The following is a 15,424-nucleotide window of genomic DNA, read 5'->3' on the forward strand; positions in this document are numbered from 1 at the left end:
GTCTAATCATGTTTCTTTCCTCTGCAGTGAATAGAATACTCAAAATAGACTGCATCTCTTTCCAAGTATATGTATTGGGACCCAAAAATTGGTCCGGTCTCTCAGCTACACCTAAGGGATCATCCAGCAAGGTACCCATCTCTTTCTTAAAACTGCAGACATCTGATGTACTGAGAGGTACAGTCACAAACCCTATTCCTCCTTGCTGCCCCCCATAGCCACTTCCCTGAGTGGATGTAATCCTACACTGTCTCCCTCTTGTTCATTCCTGTCATTCCTGTCATTCCTCACTCTGCTTCTTGTTTCGGGAGGTGAAGGAAGGGGAGGAGGAGGATTTGGGGGAATCCGATGACCCCTATCCTGGCGAGAAGGTGGTGGTAAGTTGTCCAAGGGTTCCCATTTTTCCTCCTCCTTTTCTTTGCTCTTGTCCTTATCCTCAGCTTTTAATGCCAGTATTGGAACAGGAGAGGGCCGTGAAGCCCTAATCCAAATGTCAGCATACTCACTCTCTTCTTCCTTACTAAAACACTTTTTAGAATTCACATGATGGTTCAAAGCTTGGCAAATCCAATCCTCAAAAGATCCAAAAATAGGCCAAAACACATGTGGTCTTAATGATTCTTTTGGCCATACCTCCATACAGTAGTGAATCATTCTTTCTTTTGATTTCCCTTTTCTCTGTCCATCATCCTCCCAGTATTGAATGAGCATTCTTAACGGACTCTCTGGAGGAATAGAAGGTAAAGCCTTCTCTCCACCCTGCCTTGATGACTTACTCTTCTTTTGTCCCATTGTCTCCTGACTACCACAAATATTACAAATAATAAATAAATAAAATAAAACTAAAATAAAATAAAACTAAAATAAAAAACTAAAAAAAATAAATCCAAAGAATTCCTGCTCAGGAATACCATTCCTGGCTACTACAAAAACTCATGTGAGTGGAACAGTCTAAACAATTCCTACTCACGAATACAATTCCTGGCTACCACAAATACTTATGCAAGTGGAATAAACCACAAATACTCATGCAAGTAGAACAATACCATAAATAATCATGCAAGCGGAATAATCAAAATAATTCCTACTCACGAATACCCCTCTTCTTAACCAGCCAGAGCCACTGCGCCAGATCCACCGTACCTCCCCCCTTGCAGAGCCTGAAACAGCAGACTCAAACACTCAAACTATGGTAGCCGAATACAAATGTAGCCGAATCCTTCCCCCCCCAAGCGGTATTCTCACCACCGTGGTCGTCGTCGCTTGGATCTCGTATACGAAGTTTTACGGGGTCCACGTCCTCCAATTGGACGACAAACAAAAAAACAACACCAAAAAAAGAAAAAAAAGGAAAATAAAAGAAAAGAAAAAAAATTAAAAGAAAAAAAATTTAAAATTTCTTTGCTTGCCTTTATTGAGTTCTGATCGTGCTGACCTTTCCGTCTTTTGACTACAATGAAGCCACAGAAAATGCTGTGGGGTGCCCCTTCATTTGCAGTTCAAAAGATGTGAAGGTTCAGACGATTCCCGGCCAACGCACCATTTGTTATAGATGACTCCAGGTAAAAGTTTTTGGTAACAGATTTATTGGCACTAAAAGATCGTAAAAAGGCAATAAAAGCAATAAAAGCAAGCAAAGCAACCGGTTGGGCATGTGAGGGTACAAAACTTCACCCAAAAAGCAACCTTAAAATAGTTTTCTTCATCTTATATAGATACATCATCTACATAAGCAAACTTACGCTAAATAGAAGGCAGCCATATGATAATGAGTCTTAGAATAGATGGTCAAATCCCTTCTCCCTACATTCAGTGTGGTAAGGGTCAAAGCATCCACTTTCACGCATGCCCAATTGTGCAGGCTTCTTATCTGAAGAAAACAAATTCCTAGTTCTGAATGTTTGTCTTTAAGACAGCTCCTTCTCAGTCGTGATGTCTCCAACTATCCAGACAGTATCCTTGCAAGTCTGCAAGATAGGTTTCTTTCCCTTTACCCTCTAAACAGGCCGCACAAGATCCTGACCCTTAATCCCAGTGCACTCTGTCTTAAAATTTTAACACAAATCACCAGTATATTCATCACAGTGGTGCTCCAGAACACATCCAGTTAATCGATGATATCATCGTCTGGGGTAAAAGTTCTGAACAAGTCTTCGAGAAAGGCAACAAAATCATTGACATTCTTCTGGATGCAGGTTTTGCCATCAAGCGAGAAAAGCTGAAAGGACCTACCACAGAGATTCAGTTTCTGCGAGAGCAGTGGCAGGATGGACGCCGACACATTCCAGTGGATGTGGTAAATAGTCTCTACCATGGCAAATCGCATGAACAAGCAAGAAACTCTAGGTTTCTTGGATATACTGGGATTTTGGAGACTGCACATTCCTGGATACAGTCAGATTGTGAAACCTCTGTATGATGGGACTCGAAAGAGAAACAATTTCCACTGGTGTGACCGGTTGACATTGTCCCCTTAAGAAAGGGAATATGGTGGACGGAAGTTGATAAACGAAAAGAACGGATCTAAACTAATTTCATTGGGAGAGTGGGAGGAAGCACCTTCGGAACTGGGAGTGAACTGGGCATTCCAGCACTTCTCTGTCAGTCTTGCTTCCGCCTCTTCTTCAGGCAGCAGCATTCTGTGCTGGGCTTTCTGCCAAGACTTCGGCCTTGAAACCGATAAGATAGAAGGCCTGTATTCACTCCTTTCCAATTAACACAAAACTGCTTTTAACTTCTTTCTTTCTTCTTTCTCCCTTTTTCTGACCTACTCTGGGGAAAAGGGGGGAGAGAGGGGAGAGCGGAGGTGGGGAACCCCCTCTGCTGAGGGGGGTTACTCTCATTTCTGTGTTACTTTATTGTATATCTTTGTATATATTGTAAATATTGTAACTTTGTATATATTCCCCTGCATATCCTACGTTGCTTTGTAAATATATAGCTCCACTGCTTTGCTAATTCAGCTTGTGAGGTTTTTTTCCTTTCCCTTCAATTTTTTTTTCCCTTTTACTTTACACGGGGGAGGGAAGAGGCTTCTTGACCTTACCCTTCCAACCCACCACATTTTTTTTTATTGGCGTATCCAACGTGCGGCAGATAATTAGTTCAATTTATTACTTGATTGATTTAGTGTTTTCTAGCTGAATTAGCAAACATGAAGGTATTGTGGTTTGTGGAGCGATTATTCTTTTCAATTTTTGGGGCTCTGGTTTACAGATATTGTTTGGGTTTGATTTTGGATTACCTGGGTAAATATTTGGTGCGGACAATTTATATGTGGGTTATGTATAGAGTTAAATTATGGTATGGAAAATGCATGAATTTCTTATGGCCAGTGAGATACAGGAATGTTACCTCCACCACTCTCCCAATTGAGATAAAGGGTTTTAAGACTCCACCGGAGGAGAGAGTAACTTTAAGTGATGCCTGGGATCCAAAGGTGATTTATGTGATGTGTTGTGGCCGGTTGACGTTGCCCCCTTAAGAAAGGGAATATGGTGGATGGAAGTTGGTAAACGGAAGGAATAGTCTAAACTAATTTCATTGGACGAGTGGGAGGAAGCACTTCTGAGCTGGGACTATACTGGACATTTCCAGCACTTCTCAGTCAGTCTTGCTTCCGCCTTTCTACGGTGCGGCTGCTCTCTGTCCCTGTGCTGGGCTTTCTGCCAAGGCTCCGGCCTTGAGAGAAAAACTGATAAGGCCTGTATTAACTCCTTTCCAATTAACACAAAACTGCTTTTAACTTCTTTCTTTCGCTCTCTCTCTCTTCTAACCTAATCTGGGGAAAGGGGGGAAAGAGGGGAAAGAGGAGGTGGGGAACCCCCCTCTCTGCCGAGAGGGGTTCACTCTCATTTCTGTGTTACTCTGTTGTATATCTTTGTATATATTGTAGATATTGTAAATTTGTAAATATCTCCCTGCAAACCCTACATCGCTTTGTAAATATAGCTCCACTGCTTTGCTAATTCAGCTTGCGAGTTTTTTTTCCTTTCCCTTCAATTTTTTTTTTCCCTTTTACTTTACAAAGGGGGAAGGGAGGAGGCTTCTCGGCCTTACCTTCCAAACCCACCACATGTGTATAAATCTGTTGCTAGTGATGGTAATTGCATATTTACTGTTCTTTCTGCGGCGAGAGAGAAAGATATCCAAAGCTTGTTTTGTTATTAAAACTTGATCAAAAAGAAAACGCCGTGGCTCTGGATCAGTCCCAGAGTCATCTAGTGATGAGGAAGGTGCAGAATCTCTATCAGTTAAAAAGAAGGCTAAAAAGTTAATTGGTAAGGCAGCTCTAAATGACTTTGCTGATTCTAGCAAGCTGCCAAGGACAGCGGCTGGTATCAACATGGTGCCTACTCCTTCTCCCACTCCTTCTCCTTCTTCTCCGTCGGCCATTAACGGAGCAACGTCACTTCCACCCACTCCCTCGGTGGGACCGGAAGTCACTGCCCCAGCAGCTGATTTATCTCAGGACCTGTCAGCTTCTATTAAGGTGGCTGTAAATTCAAACACAGCTCCAGTTAAGGTGGCTATTTTAAAGACTAGAAGTGGAAAGGCCAAAGATGGAGAAGAAGAGCTTGAGACTGATCCTGGTGAGGGGCCCTCTACTCTAAAAGATCCTGATGAGGAGGAAGAGAAGATTTGTTTTAAAGATCTAGCTAACCTAGTGAGATCAAAGCAGGAAACAGATGAAGTTAGGAAAGCAGCTGGCAAAGGTGGTTCTCAGCTTAAAGAGATCCTTAGGAGAATGACAGCAGGATTATATGGAAAAAGAATTCAGGGAGACGAAGATGAAGATGATATTTCAGAATGTTTGTCACCCCGCGAGGAATTGCGACATGTCTGTAAAGATTTCACCAGGGCAGATAAGGAGCCACTTCTAGCTTGGCTTAGTAGGTGTTATGATACAGGTGCTCCAGCTCTAACAGTTGGAGACAAGTCAGCAGCTCAGTTAGGAACTCTCTCAAGGGATAATGGAATAGATAGACATCTAGGCAGGGTTCTCGGTAAGGTTAATCTGTGGATACGCCTTTTAATGGCGGTTACCCTGAGATACCCTTCCCGAGATGATCTTCCATGGAATCCTACACCCTGGACTACCATAGATGAGGGAATTAAGGGCTTGAGAGAATTTGCTGTAAGAGAGCTACTCTATGGTGAACATGAAACTCTGAATCCTGATGACATTCCTGTGGGTATTGGTCTTGCTAAAAAGATCATCAAACTTGCTCCTTCTAATTATGCAAACATTCTGGAAAGCAGAATTGTGTCAAGAAGTTATGGTGGAGCTTCTCCTACGGTTGGCCAATTCAGTGATCAAATGAGACAATTGGAGGATAGCATAACACGTGGTTCTTTGGTTTCAGCCACTGAAACTCTGTCTGGAAAAATTGAGAATTGCATGAAGGATCTGAAAGATTCCATATACGAATTGGCACAGAAGGATAATTTCAATTCTCCCTCCAGGTGGATACAAGTTTCATCTGTGAGGAATACACGTCCTCCAAGGAGGTCATTCCAAAACAGGTCATTCCAAAACAGGTCATTCCAAAACAGACCACTAAGGCAATCACGTAGAACTATTTGGATAACTCTGCGTGATCAGTTTGGTGAGAACATGAACCGCTGGGATGGCCAACCAACTTCTAATCTTTTCAGGAGACTGAGGGAATTGCAAAGTGGCAGAACCCGAGGTAGCAATACCAGAAGGGTAGCTGTTACTTCCACAGTTCCCCAGAACGACTCTTGTGGCTCCAACAGTGGCTCCAGTTATAACATGCAAAGTTATAACCCTGCAAACTATGTGCAATGCACACGTGCTCATGTTCCACATAACTAGGGGTGCCCTGTCTCCCGCCAGGGGGAGGAGAGGGATAACAGAGATAATAGAATCTATTGGGATGTGTACATCCAGTGGCCTGGCACTTCACAATTTTGGAAGTACAGGGCCTTGGTTGACACAGGAGCTCAGTGCACCATAATGCCATCAAATTATCAGGGATCAGAGTCTATAACTATTCTGGGAGTCACTGCTGGATCTCAAGAGTTAAGAAAGGTAGAGGTTAATATAAGTTTAACTGGTAAACAATGGAGGAAGCATACAGTTGTGACCGGACCTGACGCACCTTGATTTTTGGGAATTGATTTTCTGAGAGAAGGGCGTTTCAAAGACCCTAGAGGTTACAAATGGGCTTTTGGAGTAGCTTCAATAGAAATTGATGGACAAAAATTGAAGCTATCTTCTAGACCTGAGCTTTCTGATGAATCTGCTGTTGTGGGACAACATAAGATACAGGACATTAAATTGCCGATTGCTTCTCAGACTGTGCATCACAGACAATACAGAACCAACCGTGACTCTTTGTTGCCCATTCAGAATCTGATTCGTCAGTTGGAGAGTCAGAAAGTCGTCAGCAAAACTCATTCACCTTTCAACAGCCCAGTGTGGCCTGTGCGGAAGCAGAATGGAGACTACCAAGCCCTAAATGAAGTGACACCACCTATGAGTGCAGCAGTACCAGACATGGTGGAGATACAGTATGAGCTGGAATCCAAAGAGGCCAAATGGTATACTAACATAGACATTGCTAATGCATTTTTCTCTATTCCCATAGCAGAGGAATGCAGGCCTCAGTTTGCTTTCACCTGGAGAGGAATCCAGTACACTTTCAACAGATTGCCAATGGGCTGGATCCACAGCTCAAGCATCTGTCATGCAGTGATCCACGATGCTCTGGAGAAAGGAGGTGCTCCAGAACACATCCAGTTCATCGATGATATCATCGTATGGGGTAAAACTGCTGAAGAAGTCTTCGAGAAAGGTAACAAAATCATTGACATTCTTCTGAATGCAGGTTTTGCCATCAAACGAGAAAAGCTGAAAGGACCTACCACAGAGATTCAGTTTCTGGGAGTGCGGTGGCAGGATGGACACCGACACATTCCAGTGGATGTGGTAAATAGAGCCTCCACCATGGCAAATCCCACAAACAAGCAAGAGACCCTACGTTTCTTGGGGATAGTGGGATTTTGGAGACTGCACATTCCTGGATACAGTCAGATTGTGAAACCTCTGTATGATGTGACTCGAAAGAGAAACCATTTCCACTGGGGACCTGAACAACAAGCAGCCTTGGAAGAGTGGGAGGAAGCACCTTCTGAACTGGGAGTGAACTGGGCATTCCAGCACTTCTCTGTCAGTCTTGCTTCCGCCTGTTCTTCAGGCAGCAGCTTTCTGTGCTGGGCTTTCTGCCAAGGCTTCGGCCTTGAAGCCAATAAGCTACCAGGCCTGTATTAACCCTTTCCAATTAACACGAAACTGCCTCTAACTTTTTTTTCTCTTTCTCTCTCTTTTCTAACCTGCTCTGGGGAAAGGGGGGAGAGAGGGGAGAGCGGAGGTGGGGAACCCCTCGGCAAGGGAGGTTACTCTCATTTCTGTGTTACTTTATTGTATATCTTTGCATATATTGTAAATATTGTAACTTTGTATATATTCCCCTGCATATCCTACGTTGCTTTGTAAATATATAGCTCCACTGCTTTGCTAATTCAGCTTGTGAGTTTTTTTTCCTTTCCCTTCAATTTTTTTTTCCCTTTTACTTTATAGGGGGGAGGGAAGAGGCTTCTTGGCCTTACCCTTCCAACCCTCCACAACTGGGGACCTGAACAACAAGAAGCCTTTGACCAGATAAAGCAAGAAGTGATTCAAGCAATGGGTCTGGGAGCTGTCCGAGATTGTCCAGACATTAAGAACATTTTGTACACGGCTGCAAGTGACAATGATCCGACCTGGTGCTTGTGGCAAAAATCTCCAGGTGAGACACTTGGATGACCTCTTGTTTTCTGGAGTCAAGGTTACAGAGGTTCAGAGGGAAATTATACTCCAACGGAAAAAGAGATTCTAGGTGCCTATGAAGGAGTAAAAGCATCTTCTGAAGTAATTGGAACTGAATCACAACTTCTCTTAGCTCCCAGATTACCAGTTTTGAATTGGATGTTCAAAGGCAAAGGCTCCACACCACATCGTGCTACAGACTCAACATGGTCTAAGTGGATGGTACTGATAACACAGAGAGCTCGAATGGGAAATCTTGAAAGACCTGGTCTGGTGGAGGTGATCTCTAGTTGGCCTGAAGGTACCAACTGTGCTAAACTTCCAGAGGAGAAAGTAACTCGTGCTGGGGAGGCTCCTCCTTACAATGACCTTTCTGATGATGAAAAGAAATATGCTTTGTTCACAGACGGTTCCTGTCGTCTTGTTGGAAACAAGTGGAGGTGGAAGTCTGCGGTGTGGAGTCCAACACGACGAGTTGCAGAGGTGAAGGATGGAGAAGGAGAATCCAGTCAGTTCGCAGAGGTAAAAGCTGTCCAGCTAGCTCTCGACGTAGCTGAACGTGAGAGATGGCCAAAGCTTTATCTCTACACTGACTCATGGATGGTAGCCAATGCTCTGTGGGGTTGGCTAAAGAACTGGAAGAAGAGTGGTTGGCAGAGGAAAGGAAAACCCATTTGGGCAGCCAACCTGTGGCAGGACATTGCTGATCGAGTTGAGAGAATTCCAGTGAAGGTGAGACACATCGATGCTCACATTCCTAAGAGCAAAGCTACTGAGGAACAGCAACACAACCATCAGGCAGATCTAGCTGCAAGAGTTTCTCAAGTAGACATGGACTCTAATCTTGATCTTGACTGGAAACACCGAGGAGAGATATTCTTAGCTCGGTGGGCTCATGATTCGTCAGGACATCAAGGCAGAGATGCAACATACCAATGGGCTTGTGACAGATTGTCGTAGTTTAGGCTGGCTGCCCTCTGCTACAGGGGTGTTTCCTGTGTCCAGAAGTCCAGCCCAGTGGGTGGACACAGGAAATTAGGTTATTTCCTACCATGATCCCTTGCACCACTATAAGTTTCACGGCGGGGTCTGGCACTTCCTATTTTCTTCCTCCTCCGTCAGCCGGTAACTGGGGAGATGTCTCCTGGCTTTGGGCCTGGCTAGGCCCAAGGCCACGGGGGGATGGGCAGTCTCAGATCTGGCCAGCTGAGACTAGCCTAGCAATGGGAGGGGGAAGAAGGAGCCCTGGGGGTCTCGGGTGTACCCTCAGGTAGGGATGGGATTTCTCTGGGTCTGTTTTGGGTTCTTTTTCTCTTGTCACTGTATTTCTAGTTCTCTGCACGCACTCACTGTTCTATTTAAACTTTCCATCACTTTTGCAATCCATTTGTCTGAGTCGTTATTTCTGCGCGTGGTGGGGAGGGGGGCCTGCCCCAACCCATTACACAGATCCATAGACATTTCCATGGATGCTATCACACAAGTCATCCATGACTGTGACATTTGTGCTGCTATTAAGCAGGCAAAGCGAATTAAGCCCTTGTGGTATTTTCTCCCTCAGGAGAGGCTAAACCTGTCCAAGGGGTGGTTTCAGCTGAAGGTCCGGGTCACACTTATTGGGTAATACAAGGGAATGGTGAAATTCAGTGTATTCCACAAATAAATTCAACTTTAGCTGCAAGAGTTTAATTTCAGACTGTTGTACAGCCACATTGTGTCCAAAGGAAGAATCTACGAGGAATCTATGGTGCACGAACCCTGAGATCCCTGAAAGCCATGAGTCATCTAAGAGACCCTGAGAATCCTTGTTTCCCTTTTCTTCGCTTCGTCGGCGAAGAAACAAACTGTTTTCCATTTTTCTCATTTTCTGATTTTCTTGGACTTTTGAATCATCTACATCTGAGCATAGCCGGAATGGACTATGAACTTTACTCATGAACTGTAAATATCGTTTTGGATTGGATGGACTGTATGAACAGCCAATGAAATTGTTTAGAAGGGGTGGACTGTGACCGTTTGAGGCTGTCCCCTTAAGAAAGGGAATATTGTGGTCGGATGTTTGTAAACGAAAGACGGATCTAAACTAATTTCATTGGTAGACTGGGGGAAAGCACCTTTTGAACTGGGAGTGCAGCAGTGAATCCTGGGCATTCCTGTACTTTACTTTCTCCTTTGCAGCTCGCAGTTTTCTGGGCTTTCGGTCAGGCTTGACCTTGGAGTAGATAAGACAGTGTCTAACATTCTAACACATAACCGCTTTTAATTAATTTTCTCTTTTCTCTCTTTCTAACCCTCTCTGGGGAAAGGGGGGGAGAAGGGGGAGTAGAGGTAGGGAACCCCCCTCAGCAGAGGGGGGAACTCTCATTTCTGTGTTGCTTTGTTGTATATTTCCGTATATATTGTAAATACTGTAAATTCTGTATATGTTTCCCTGCATTCCCTAAACTGCCTTATAAATATACAGCACCCACTCCTTTGGTAATCCAGCTGTGAGTTTTTCTTTCCCTTTCAACTTTCTTTCCCTTCACTTTATAGGGGGCAGGAGAAGGCCCGGCCTTTCCCTTCCAACCCTCGACATTCTTTTCTTGGCGAAAGATTCAGCTTCTGTATGACCGCTGCAGGGTTCGACCCCAATATTCCCTTTCTTAAGGGGACAGCCTCAAACGTTCACAGTCCACCCCTTCTAAACAATTTCATCAGTGGACAGGCAGAAGCAATGCCTTAAGTTTGATTCCCAGCAGGACTAGTCTCAGTCTTGGTTTTCCCCCTTTGCAGCTCACAGTTTTCTGGGCTCTCGGCAAGGCTTGACCTTGAAGCAGATAAAATCATGAGGCCTCTTCGAACATTCTAACACGCAACTGCTTTTTAATTAACAGTTTCTCTTTTCCTCTCCTTCTAACCCTCTCTGGGGAAAGGGGGAAAGAAGGGGGAGCAGGGGTGGGGAACCCCCCTCAGCAGAGGAGGGAAACCTCATTTCTGTGTTACTTTGTTGTATATTTCTGTATATATTTAATTACTGTAAATTCTGTATATATTTCCCTGTGTTTCCCTAAATTGCTTTGTAAATATACAGCACACACTCCTTTGCTAATCCGGCTGTGAGGCTTTTTTTCCCTTTTCAACTTTCTTTCCCTTCACTTCACAGGGGGGAGGAGAAGGCCCGGCCTTTCCCTCCCAACCCTACGACAACCACCTCCCTGGGCATCCCATTCCAATGGGCAATCACTCTCTCTGTGTAGAACTTCTTCCTAACATCCAGCCTAAACCTCCCCTGGTGCAGCCTGAGACTGTGTCCTCTTGTGCTGGAGCTAGCTCCCTGGGAGAAGAGACCATCATCCGCCTGTCTACAACCCCCCTTCAGGTAGTTGTAGACAGCAATAAGGTCACCCCTGAGTCTCCTCTTCTCCAGGCTAAGAAGCCCCAGCTCCCTCAGCCTCTCCTCATAGGGCTTGTGTTCCAAACCCCTCACCAATTTTGTTGCCCTTCTCTGGACACGCTCCAGCAAGTCAACATCCTTCCTAAACTGAGGGGCCCAGAACTGGACACAGTACTCAAGATGTGGCCTAACCAGTGCAGTGTACAGGGGCAGAATGATCTTCCTGCTCCTGCTGGCCACACTATTCCTGATGCAGGCCAGGATGCCATTGGCCCTCCTGGCCACCTGGGCACACTGCAGGCTCATGTTCAGCCTACCATCAGCCAGCATCCCCAGGTCCCTCTCTGCCTGGCTGCTCTCCAGCCACTCTGACCCCAGCCTGTAGCACTGCATGGGGTTGTTGTGGCCAATGTGCAGAACCCGGCACTTGGATGTGTTAAATCTCATGCTGTTGGATTCTGCCCATCTGTCCAGCCTGTCGAGGTCCCTCTGCAGAGCCTCTTCACCCTCCAGCAGATCAACTCCTGCCCCCAGCTTGGTGTCATCAGCAAATTTACTGATGATGGACTCAATGCCCTCATCCAGATCATCAATAAAGATGTTAAAGAGCACGGGGCCCAGCACTGATCCTTGGGGCACACCACTAGTGACTGGCCGCCGGCTGGATGTGGCACCATTCACCACCACTGTGGCCGGTTGACGTTGCCCCCTTAAGAAAGGGAATATGGTGGACGGAAGTTGGTAAACGGAAGGAATAGTCTAAACTAATTTCATTGGGAGAGTGGGAGGAAGCACCTTCGGAACTGGGAGTGAACTGGACATTTCCACGACTTTTCTGTCAGTCTTGCTTCTGCCTTTTCTTCATGCAGCAGCTCTGTCTCTGTGCTGGGCTTTCTGCCAAGGCCTTGGCCTTGAAGACAGATAAAGGCCGGTATATTAACTCCCTTCCAATTAACACGAACTGCTTCTAACTTTTTTTTCCTCTCTCTTCTTTCTCTTTCTATCCCATTCTGGGGAAAGGCGGGGAGAGAGGGGAGAGCGGAGGTGGGGAACCCCTCTCTGTCCGAGGGGGGTTACTCTCATTTCTGTGTTACTCTGTTGTATATCTATGTATATATTGTAGATATTGTAAATTTGTAAATATTCCCCTGCATTCCCTACATTGCTTTGTAAATATAGCTCCACTGCTTTGCTAATTCAGCTTGTGAGTTTTTTTTTCCTTTCCCTTCAATTTTTTTTTCCCTTTTACCTTACAAGGGGGAAGGGAGGAGGCTTCTCGGCCTTACCCTTCCAAACCCACCACAACCACTCTCTGGGCTCAGCCCTCCAGCCATTAGCTGGATTAGCTGCATTAGCTTCTACTTGTTGCAGTGTGACAGGCTAAGCAAAAGGCTCAGACACATAACCTTGTCAACAGGGGCCACCGAAAAAAACTGCTATTTATATCTCTGGAAGCTGCCAACTTCAAAATCCCACAGAACTGAAGTAGCTGAGCATACACCCACTGAAAGAGGAAAATATGAAATTCTATTAACATGACTACAGCTTGTTTTCTAGAGGAAAAGTTAGTTTAGATACTTAAATTTAAGCAAGAAAATGCAGCATCATGTGGTAGTCATCTCAAACACACATTTTCATTTCTATTTCACAGCAAGAACAGAAAATAATTGCCCGTGATCAGAGAACTAAGAAGGGCTGGAAGGTTGATTCAAGGAACTACAGGCCTGTCATTATCATATGAGTTCCAGGAATGGTTATGGAGTAGGCCATCCTGAATGCCATCACATGGCACATGCAAGACAACCAAGCAATCAGGCTGTCGAGGGTTGGAAGGGAAAGGCCTCCTCCCCCTGGAAAGTGAAGAAAAAAAACCTCACAGCTGAATTAGCAAAGCAGTGGGTGCTGTATATTTACAAAGCAATATAGGATATGCAGGGGAATATACAGAATTTACAATATTTACAATATATACAAAAATATACAATAAAGTAGCACAGAAATGAGAGTTCCCCCCTCTGCTGAGGGGGTTCCCCACCTCTGCTCCCCCTTCTCTCCCCCTTTCCCCAGAGAGAGTTAGAAAGAGAGAAAAGAGGAAAAAATTAAAAGCAGTTATGTGTTAATTGGAAAGCAGTTAATACAGGCCTTGCAGTTTATCAGTTTCAAGGTCAGGCTTGGCTGAAAGCCCAGGAGCTGCGAGCTGCAAGCCACCGAAGGAGGGGAAGGCAGACTGACCAGAAAAGTGCAGGAATGCCCAGGATACTCCGCTGTACTCCCAGTTCAAAAGGTGCTTCCTCCCAATCTACCAATGAAATTAGTTTAGATCCGTCTTTCGTTTACAAACATCCGACTACCATATTCCCTTTCTTAAGGGGACAGCCTCAAACAGTCACACAGGCCCAGTCAGCACGGGTTTATTAAAGGCAGGTCCTGTCTGACTAATCTGATCTCCTTCTACAATAAGGTGACCTACCTAGTGGATGAGTGAAGGACTGTGGCCATCTTGAGCCCCTATTACAAGAGGGATGTGGAGGTGCTGGAACGTGTCCAGAGAAGGGCCACGAGGATGATCAGAGGGCTGGAGCACCTCTCCTATGAGGGCAGACTGAAGGAATTTGGCCTGTTCAGTCTGCAGAAGAGAAGGCTCCGAGGTGACCTAATTGTGGCCTTCCAGTATCTGAAGGGGGCCTACAGGAAGGCTGGGGAAGGACTTCTCAGGATCTCAGGTAGTGATAGGACTAGGGGGAATGGAATGAAGCTGGAGGTGGGGAGATTCAGCCTAGATGTGAGGAAGAGGTTCTTCACCATGAGAGTGGTGAAACCCTGGAATGGGTTGTCCAGGGAAGTGGTCGAGGCCCCGTCCCTGGAGGTGTTTAAGCCCAGGCTGGATGAGGCTCTGTCCAGCCTGATCTAGTGTGGGGTGTCCCTGCCCATGGCAGGGGGGTTGGAACTAGATGATCCTTGTGGTCCCTTCCAACCCTGAATGAAACTATGAAACTATGAAACTATTGTCTACCTGGACTTTAGTAAAGCCTTTGACACTGTTTCCCACAGCATTCTCCTTCAGAAACTCATGTCATGTGGCTTGGATAGGTGCACTCTGCACTGGATAAAAAACTGTTTGGCTGGCCAGGCCCAAAGTGTGGCGGTGAATGGAGTTAAGTCTGGCTGGTGCCCAGTCACTAGTGGTGTCCCCCAGGGTTCAGTACTGGGGCCTTTCCTCTTTAATATCATAATTAATGATCTGCATGAGGGGATTGAGTGCACCCTCAGTAAGTTTACAATGACACCAAACTGGATGGCTGTGTCGATCTGCTAGAGGGTAGGGGAGCTTTGCAATGGGATCTGGACATGTTAGACCAATGGGTCAAGACTAACTGTATGAAGTTCAACAAGGCCATCTGCCAGGTCCTGCACCTGGGTCACAATAGCCCCATTATAAGATACAAACTTGGGGAGGTGTAATTGGAAAGCTACAACTCTGAGCAGGACCTCAGGTTATTGGTTGACAGTCAACTGAATATGAGTTAGCAGTGTGCCCAGGTCGGCAAGTGTGGTAGGTTGAAAGACCAAGTCCCCCACCACGGGCAAAAGAGAAAACTCAGATGTGGCAATGCCAGCGATGAGCAGTGTGAGCAATCTGGCAGTGTAGGCCTAGAGCCTGACATGGTGGTAGGCCATGCTCAGCATAAGTGCAGAGCCAGCTAGCAGTTTAGCAAAACAGTGCTGTGCCTGCAGCATGTAACTAAAACAAGGCACTGGTAGCTATAAACATAGAAAGTTATCTTGGGACAACAGGACATGCACCTGCATCAACAAACCTTGCGTGTCGTTAGTAGTTGGACCAATAATATATAATAGTGCGATGTGTGGTCACTCATAGGGTACCAATGAAGCCATGCCAACAAGGCACTCCAAGTTTATATAAGTTGTAAAAGTTCCCTTGCTACGCACTTCTGCCTTTCTTTTCCCTTCTTCCTCTATGCTTTACTTTACTGTGCTATACTCGCATCACAGACCGGCACCATATGCCTGCAATACTGGAACAATAAAGGAACAATACTCGATCACATTGGTCACCTGTATTGACTCCAACCTCCGTCGTCCCATTACCTGGCACCCGAATACACGCAAACTCGTGGACATGGAATCCTCGGCGCACGATGCTGCTCGACTCAGCAGGGTGTTTAGGGGCCAGCGACCATGAGATAATTGAA

This window comes from Melanerpes formicivorus, unplaced genomic scaffold, assembly GCF_026170545.1.
Source record: "Melanerpes formicivorus ecotype bairdi unplaced genomic scaffold, bMelFor1.0.p_v2 SCAF_31, whole genome shotgun sequence".
Classification (NCBI taxonomy): Eukaryota; Metazoa; Chordata; class Aves; order Piciformes; family Picidae; genus Melanerpes; species Melanerpes formicivorus.